Here is an 8,515-nt window from a genome sequence, read left to right as displayed (position 1 = left end):
TCCCAGGTTACAACGAACAGCCAGTCCTGCCCGGTGAGTACCTTGCAGGAGCAGGCTGTGCTCAGAAGGCACCAAGTGCCTTGCGGGGGGCTTCTCCTGGGCACAGCTTGCTGGGGGACAGGGCTCGTGCTCCCTGCGAGAAGCGGGCAGCCTGAAAGCCTTCCCCGTTGCGACCAGGGCCTCCAAGGAGGGGTGGCTGGCACAAGACCTCTGCGTTTCTCCACCCCGAGCCTTCACACCCTGGCTCTTGCACCTCCTCACTCCCCATCTGTGCTTCTTGCAGCTCCCAGCCACCCACCAACCACACCTGGACCCCTCCAGCATTTCACCATCAACTTCACCATCACCAATCTTCCCTACAACTCCGACCTGGAAAATCCTGACTCGGCAAAGTTCAGCACTACGAGGAGGGACCTAACAACCATGGTATGTGGCCCACCACAGGGCCATGGCAGTGCCCCCGCTGGCCCCATAAACTTGGTGGGAGCGCACGGGGATGGCCAGGACTTAACTGTGAAACCTCTCTCCTCGACAGCTGGACCGCCTTCTGAAGGAAAGCAGCATTGGCCCCGCTTTCCTTGGATGTGAAACCACAGCCTTCAGGTATGGGTTGCGCGTGAGTCTCCCTTTCCAGGTGCCACAAGCAGATCAGAGGGCCCATCACACTAGGTGGCCACCTAGCCTACGGAGGCAGGACCTTCTCCCTCCTGCCCTCCTTCCTTAGCACCTTCTCCCTGATGCCCTCCTGCCTTAGGACCTTCTCCCTGATGCCCGCCTGCCTTAGGACCTTCTCCCTGATGCCCTCCTCCGTTAAGACCATCTCCTTGATGCCCCATTCTCTCTGGACCTTCTCCCTGATGCCCTCCTGCCTTAGCACCTTCTCCTTGATGCCCCATTCCCTCTGGACATTCTCCCTGATGTCCCATTCCCTCTGGACCTTTTCCCTGATCCCCTCCTGCCTTAAGGCCTCCCCTCGCTCCTGCCCTCTCGCCTCGGGACAGTGACGGCACAGCCCCAAGACGACTCTAAAGCCCTGCCTGGCCCCGCGCTAACTCAGCACCCCCAGGGCGTTACTGCAGGCAGGAGAGCAGTGGCCGGCCACCACGCACACACGGGCTGGCAGTGCCGGGCTTGCGATCCTCTGCCGAGATGGCTGCGGGTGCCCCAAGGCCTGGCCTGAAAGCGGGACGGCACAGGGGAGGGGTGCTCAGGCACGGCGCTATGTTTTCCAGGCCAGTGAGGCAAGGGGACAACACGGGGGTGGACGCCGTCTGCAGCTACAGGCAGGAGCCTTCCGCCCTGCCCTTGGACAGGGTGGGCCTTTACCACGAAGTGAGCAACAAGACCAGAGGCATCACGCAGCTGGGCCCCTACAGCCTGGACAAGGACAGCCTCTACGTCAACGGTGACCCACGCTCCTCTCTCTGCCTCCTCTGCTCTCCCCTGGCAGCCTTCCCCAGCCCTGCTCCCTCCCTGTCCCCACCTCCAGCTCATCACCCCTCTCTCTTTCTCTCTCTTCCCAGGTTACAACGAACAGCCAGTCCTGCCCGGTGAGTACCTTGCAGGAGCAGGCTGTGCTCAGAAGGCACCAAGTGCCTTGCGGGGGGCTTCTCCTGGGCACAGCTTGCTGGGGGACAGGGCTCGTGCTCCCTGCGAGAAGCGGGCAGCCTGAAAGCCTTCCCCGTTGCGACCAGGGCCTCCAAGGAGGGGTGGCTGGCACAAGACCTCTGCGTTTCTCCACCCCGAGCCTTCACACCCTGGCTCTTGCACCTCCTCACTCCCCATCTGTGCTTCTTGCAGCTCCCAGCCACCCACCAACCACACCTGGACCCCTCCAGCATTTCACCATCAACTTCACCATCACCAATCTCCCCTACAACTCCGACCTGGAAAATCCTGACTCGGCAAAGTTCAGCACTACGAGGAGGGTCATGGCCACCTTGGTAAGCAGCCCACCACAGGGCCATGGCAGTGCCCCCGCTGGCCCCATAAACTTGGTGGGAGCACACGGGGATGGCCAGGACTTAACTGTGAAACCTCTCTCCTCGGTAGCTGGACCGCCTTCTGAAGGAAAGCAGCATTGGCCCCGCTTTCCTTGGATGTGAAACCACAGCCTTCAGGTATGGGTTGCGCGTGAGTCTCCCTTTCCAGGTGCCACAAGCAGATCAGGGGGCCCATCACACTAGGTGGCCACCTAGCCTACGGAGGCAGGACCTTCTCCCTCCTGCCCTCCTTCCTTAGCACCTTCTCCCTGATGCCCTCCTGCCTTAGGACCTTCTCCCTGATGCCCGCCTGCCTTAGGACCTTCTCCCTGATGCCCTCCTCCCTTAAGACCATCTCCTTGATGCCCCATTCCCTCTGGACCTTCTCCCTGATGCCCTCCTCCCTTAAGACCATCTCCTTGATGCCCCATTCCCTCTGGACCTTCTCCCTGATGCCCTCCTGCCTTAGGACCTTCTCCCTGATGCCCTCCTCCGTTAAGACCATCTCCTTGATGCCCCATTCTCTCTGGACCTTCTCCCTGATACCCTCCTGCCTTAGCACCTTCTCCTTGATGCCCCATTCCCTCTGGACATTCTCCCTGATGTCCCATTCCCTCTGGACCTTTTCCCTGATCCCCTCCTGCCTTAAGGCCTCCCCTCGCTCCTGCCCTCTCGCCTCGGGACAGTGACGGCACAGCCCCAAGACGACTCTAAAGCCCTGCCTGGCCCCGCGCTTCCTCGGCACCCCCAGGGCGTTACTGCAGGCAGGAGAGCAGTGGCCGGCCACCACGCACACACGGGCTGGCAGTGCCGGGCTTGCGATCCTCTGCCGAGATGGCTGCGGGTGCCCCAAGGCCTGGCCTGAAAGCGGGACGGCACAGGGGAGGGGTGCTCAGGCACGGCGCTATGTTTTCCAGGCCAGTGAGGCAAGGGGACAACACGGGGGTGGACGCCGTCTGCAGCTACAGGCAGGAGCCTTCCGCCCTGCCCTTGGACAGGGTGGGCCTTTACCACGAAGTGAGCAACAAGACCAGAGGCATCACGCAGCTGGGCCCCTACAGCCTGGACAAGGACAGCCTCTACGTCAACGGTGACCCACGCTCCTCTCTCTGCCTCCTCTGCTCTCCCCTGGCAGCCTTCCCCAGCCCTGCTCCCTCCCTGTCCCCACCTCCAGCTCATCACCCCTCTCTCTTTCTCTCTCTTCCCAGGTTACAACGAACAGCCAGTCCTGCCCGGTGAGTACCTTGCAGGAGCAGGCTGTGCTCAGAAGGCACCAAGTGCCTTGCGGGGGGCTTCTCCTGGGCACAGCTTGCTGGGGGACAGGGCTCGTGCTCCCTGCGAGAAGCGGGCAGCCTGAAAGCCTTCCCCGTTGCGACCAGGGCCTCCAAGGAGGGGTGGCTGGCACAAGACCTCTGCGTTTCTCCACCCCGAGCCTTCACACCCTGGCTCTTGCACCTCCTCACTCCCCATCTGTGCTTCTTGCAGCTCCCAGCCACCCACCAACCACACCTGGACCCCTCCAGCATTTCACCATCAACTTCACCATCACCAATCTCCCCTACAACTCCGACCTGGAAAATCCTGACTCGGCAAAGTTCAGCACTACGAGGAGGGTCCTAACTACCATGGTATGTGGCCCACCACAGGGCCATGGCAGTGCCCCCGCTGGCCCCATAAACTTGGTGGGAGCGCACGGGGATGGCCAGGACTTAACTGTGAGACCTCTCTCCTCGGCAGCTGGACCGCCTTCTGAAGGAAAGCAGCATTGGCCCCGCTTTCCTTGGATGTGAAACCACAGCCTTCAGGTATGGGTTGCGCGTGAGTCTCCCTTTCCAGGTGCCACAAGCAGATCAGGGGGCTCATCACACTAGGTGGCCACCTAGCCTACGGAGGCAGGACCTTCTCCCTCCTGCCCTCCTTCCTTAGCACCTTCTCCCTAATGCCCTCCTGCCTTAGGACCTTCTCCCTGATGCCCTCCAGCCTTAGCACCTTCTGCCTGATGCCCTCCTGCCTTAGGACCTTCTCCCTGATTCCCTCCTGCCTTAACACTATCTCCTTGATGCCCCATTCCCGCTGCACATTCTCCCTGATGCCCTCCTGCCTTAGGACCTTCTCCCTGATGCCCTCCTGCCTTAGTGCCTTCTCCTTGATGCCCCATTCCCTCTGGACCTTCTCCCTGATGCCCTCCTGCCTTAGCACCTTCTCCCTGATGCCCTCCTACCTTAGGGCCTCCCCTCGCTCCTGCCCTCTCGCCTCGGGACAGTGACGGCACAGCCCCAAGACGATTCTAAAGCCCTGCCTGGCCCCGCGCTTCCTCAGCACCCCCAGGGCGTTACTGCAGGCAGGAGAGCAGTGGCCGGCCACCACGCACACACGGGCTGGCAGTGCCAGGCTTGCGATCCTCTGCCGAGATGGCTGCGGGTGCCCCAAGGCCTGGCCTGAAAGCGGGACGGCACAGGGGAGGGGTGCTCAGGCACGGCGCTATGTTTTCCAGGCCAGTGAGGCAAGGGGACAACACGGGGGTGGACGCCGTCTGCAGCTACAGGCAGGAGCCTTCCGCCCTGCCCTTGGACAGGGTGGGCCTTTACCACGAAGTGAGCAACAAGACCAGAGGCATCACGCAGCTGGGCCCCTACAGCCTGGACAAGGACAGCCTCTACGTCAACGGTGACCCACGCTCCTCTCTCTGCCTCCTCTGCTCTCCCCTGGCAGCCTTCCCCAGCCCTGCTCCCTCCCTGTCCCCACCTCCAGCTCATCACCCCTCTCTCTTTCTCTCTCTTCCCAGGTTACAACGAACAGCCAGTCCTGCCCGGTGAGTACCTTGCAGGAGCAGGCTGTGCTCAGAAGGCACCAAGTGCCTTGCGGGGGGCTTCTCCTGGGCACAGCTTGCTGGGGGACAGGGCTCGTGCTCCCTGCGAGAAGCGGGCAGCCTGAAAGCCTTCCCCGTTGCGACCAGGGCCTCCAAGGAGGGGTGGCTGGCACAAGACCTCTGCGTTTCTCCACCCCGAGCCTTCACACCCTGGCTCTTGCACCTCCTCACTCCCCATCTGTGCTTCTTGCAGCTCCCAGCCACCCACCAACCACACCTGGACCCCTCCAGCATTTCACCATCAACTTCACCATCACCAATCTCCCCTACAACTCCGACCTGGAAAATCCTGACTCGGCAAAGTTCAGCACTACGAGGAGGGTCCTAACTACCATGGTATGTGGCCCACCACAGGGCCATGGCAGTGCCCCCGCTGGCCCCATAAACTTGGTGGGAGCGCACGGGGATGGCCAGGACTTAACTGTGAAACCTCTCTCCTCGGCAGCTGGACCGCCTTCTGAAGGAAAGCAGCATTGGCCCCGCTTTCCTTGGATGTGAAACCACAGCCTTCAGGTATGGGTTGCGCGTGAGTCTCCCTTTCCAGGTGCCACAAGCAGATCAGGGGGCCCATCACACTAGGTGGCCACCTAGCCTACGGAGGCAGGACCTTCTCCCTCCTGCCCTCCTTCCTTAGCACCTTCTCCCTAATGCCCTCCTGCCTTAGGACCTTCTCCCTGATGCCCTCCAGCCTTAGCACCTTCTGCCTGATGCCCTCCTGCCTTAGGACCTTCTCCCTGATTCCCTCCTGCCTTAACACTATCTCCTTGATGCCCCATTCCCGCTGCACATTCTCCCTGATGCCCTCCTGCCTTAGGACCTTCTCCCTGATGCCCTCCTGCCTTAGTGCCTTCTCCTTGATGCCCCATTCCCTCTGGACCTTCTCCCTGATGCCCTCCTGCCTTAGCACCTTCTCCCTGATGCCCTCCTACCTTAGCACCTTCTCCTTGATGTCCCATTCTCTCTGGACATTCTCCCTGATCCCCTCCTGCCTTAGGGCCTCCCCTCGCTCCTGCCCTCTCGCCTCGGGACAGTGACGGCACAGCCCCAAGACGATTCTAAAGCCCTGCCTGGCCCCGCGCTTCCTCAGCACCCCCAGGGCGTTACTGCAGGCAGGAGAGCAGTGGCCGGCCACCACGCACACACGGGCTGGCAGTGCCGGGCTTGCGATCCTCTGCCGAGATGGCTGCGGGTGCCCCAAGGCCTGGCCTGAAAGCGGGACGGCACAGGGGAGGGGTGCTCAGGCACGGCGCTATGTTTTCCAGGCCAGTGAGGCAAGGGGACAACACGGGGGTGGACGCCGTCTGCAGCTACAGGCAGGAGCCTTCCGCCCTGCCCTTGGACAGGGTGGGCCTTTACCACGAAGTGAGCAACAAGACCAGAGGCATCACGCAGCTGGGCCCCTACAGCCTGGACAAGGACAGCCTCTACGTCAACGGTGACCCATGCTCCTCTCTCTGCCTCCTCTGCTCTCCCCTGGCAGCCTTCCCCAGCCCTGCTCCCTCCCTGTCCCCACCTCCAGCTCATCACCCCTCTCTCTTTCTCTCTCTTCCCAGGTTACAACGAACAGCCAGTCCTGCCCGGTGAGTACCTTGCAGGAGCAGGCTGTGCTCAGAAGGCACCAAGTGCCTTGCGGGGGGCTTCTCCTGGGCACAGCTTGCTGGGGGACAGGGCTCGTGCTCCCTGCGAGAAGCGGGCAGCCTGAAAGCCTTCCCCGTTGCGACCAGGGCCTCCAAGGAGGGGTGGCTGGCACAAGACCTCTGCGTTTCTCCACCCCGAGCCTTCACACCCTGGCTCTTGCACCTCCTCACTCCCCATCTGTGCTTCTTGCAGCTCCCAGCCACCCACCAACCACACCTGGACCCCTCCAGCATTTCACCATCAACTTCACCATCACCAATCTCCCCTACAACTCCGACCTGGAAAATCCTGACTCGGCAAAGTTCAGCACTACGAGGAGGGTCCTAACTACCATGGTATGTGGCCCACCACAGGGCCATGGCAGTGCCCCCGCTGGCCCCATAAACTTGGTGGGAGCGCACGGGGATGGCCAGGACTTAACTGTGAAACCTCTCTCCTCGGCAGCTGGACCGCCTTCTGAAGGACAGCAGCATTGGCCCCGCTTTCCTTGGATGTGAAACCACAGCCTTCAGGTATGGGTTGCGCGTGAGTCTCCCTTTCCAGGTGCCACAAGCAGATCAGGGGGCCCATCACACTAGGTGGCCACCTAGCCTACGGAGGCAGGACCTTCTCCCTCCTGCCCTCCTTCCTTAGCACCTTCTCCTTGATGCCCTCCTGCCTTAGGACCTTCTCCCTGATGCCCTCCAGCCTTAGCACCTTCTGCCTGATGTCCTCCTGCCTTAGGACCTTCTCCCTGATCCCCTCCTGCCTTAAGACGATCTCCTTGAAGTCCCATTCCCTCTGGACCTTCTCCTTGATGCCCTCCTGCCTTAGCACCTTCTCCTTGATGCCCCAATCCCTCTGGACATTCTCCCTGATGTCCCATTCCCTCTGGACCTTTTCCCTGATCCCCTCCTGCCTTAAGGCCTCCCCTCGCTCCTGCCCTCTCGCCTCGGGACAGTGACGGCACAGCCCCAAGACGACTCTAAAGCCCTGCCTGGCCCCGTGCTTCCTCAGCACCCCCAGGGCGTTACTGCAGGCAGGAGAGCAGTGGCCGGCCACCACGCACACACGGGCTGGCAGTGCCGGGCTTGCGATCCTCTGCCGAGATGGCTGCGGGTGCCCCAAGGCCTGGCCTGAAAGCGGGACGGCACAGGGGAGGGGTGCTCAGGCACGGCGCTATGTTTTCCAGGCCAGTGAGGCAAGGGGACAACACGGGGGTGGACGCCGTCTGCAGCTACAGGCAGGAGCCTTCCGCCCTGCCCTTGGACAGGGTGGGCCTTTACCACGAAGTGAGCAACAAGACCAGAGGCATCACGCAGCTGGGCCCCTACAGCCTGGACAAGGACAGCCTCTACGTCAACGGTGACCCATGCTCCTCTCTCTGCCTCCTCTGCTCTCCCCTGGCAGCCTTCCCCAGCCCTGCTCCCTCCCTGTCCCCACCTCCAGCTCATCACCCCTCTCTCTTTCTCTCTCTTCCCAGGTTACAACGAACAGCCAGTCCTGCCCGGTGAGTACCTTGCAGGAGCAGGCTGTGCTCAGAAGGCACCAAGTGCCTTGCGGGGGGCTTCTCCTGGGCACAGCTTGCTGGGGGACAGGGCTCGTGCTCCCTGCGAGAAGCGGGCAGCCTGAAAGCCTTCCCCGTTGCGACCAGGGCCTCCAAGGAGGGGTGGCTGGCACAAGACCTCTGCGTTTCTCCACCCCGAGCCTTCACACCCTGGCTCTTGCACCTCCTCACTCCCCATCTGTGCTTCTTGCAGCTCCCAGCCACCCACCAACCACACCTGGACCCCTCCAGCATTTCACCATCAACTTCACCATCACCAATCTCCCCTACAACTCCGACCTGGAAAATCCTGACTCGGCAAAGTTCAGCACTACGAGGAGGGTCATGGCCACCTTGGTAAGCGGCCCACCACAGGGCCATGGCAGTGCCCCCGCTGGCCCCATAAACTTGGTGGGAGCGCACGGGGATGGCCAGGACTTAACTGTGAAACCTCTCTCCTCGACAGCTGGACCGCCTTCTGAAGGAAAGCAGCATTGGCCC

This window comes from Chroicocephalus ridibundus, chromosome 22 (genome assembly GCF_963924245.1).
Source record: "Chroicocephalus ridibundus chromosome 22, bChrRid1.1, whole genome shotgun sequence".
Lineage (NCBI taxonomy): Eukaryota > Metazoa > Chordata > Aves > Charadriiformes > Laridae > Chroicocephalus > Chroicocephalus ridibundus.
This window is presented reverse-complemented; position numbering follows the sequence as displayed.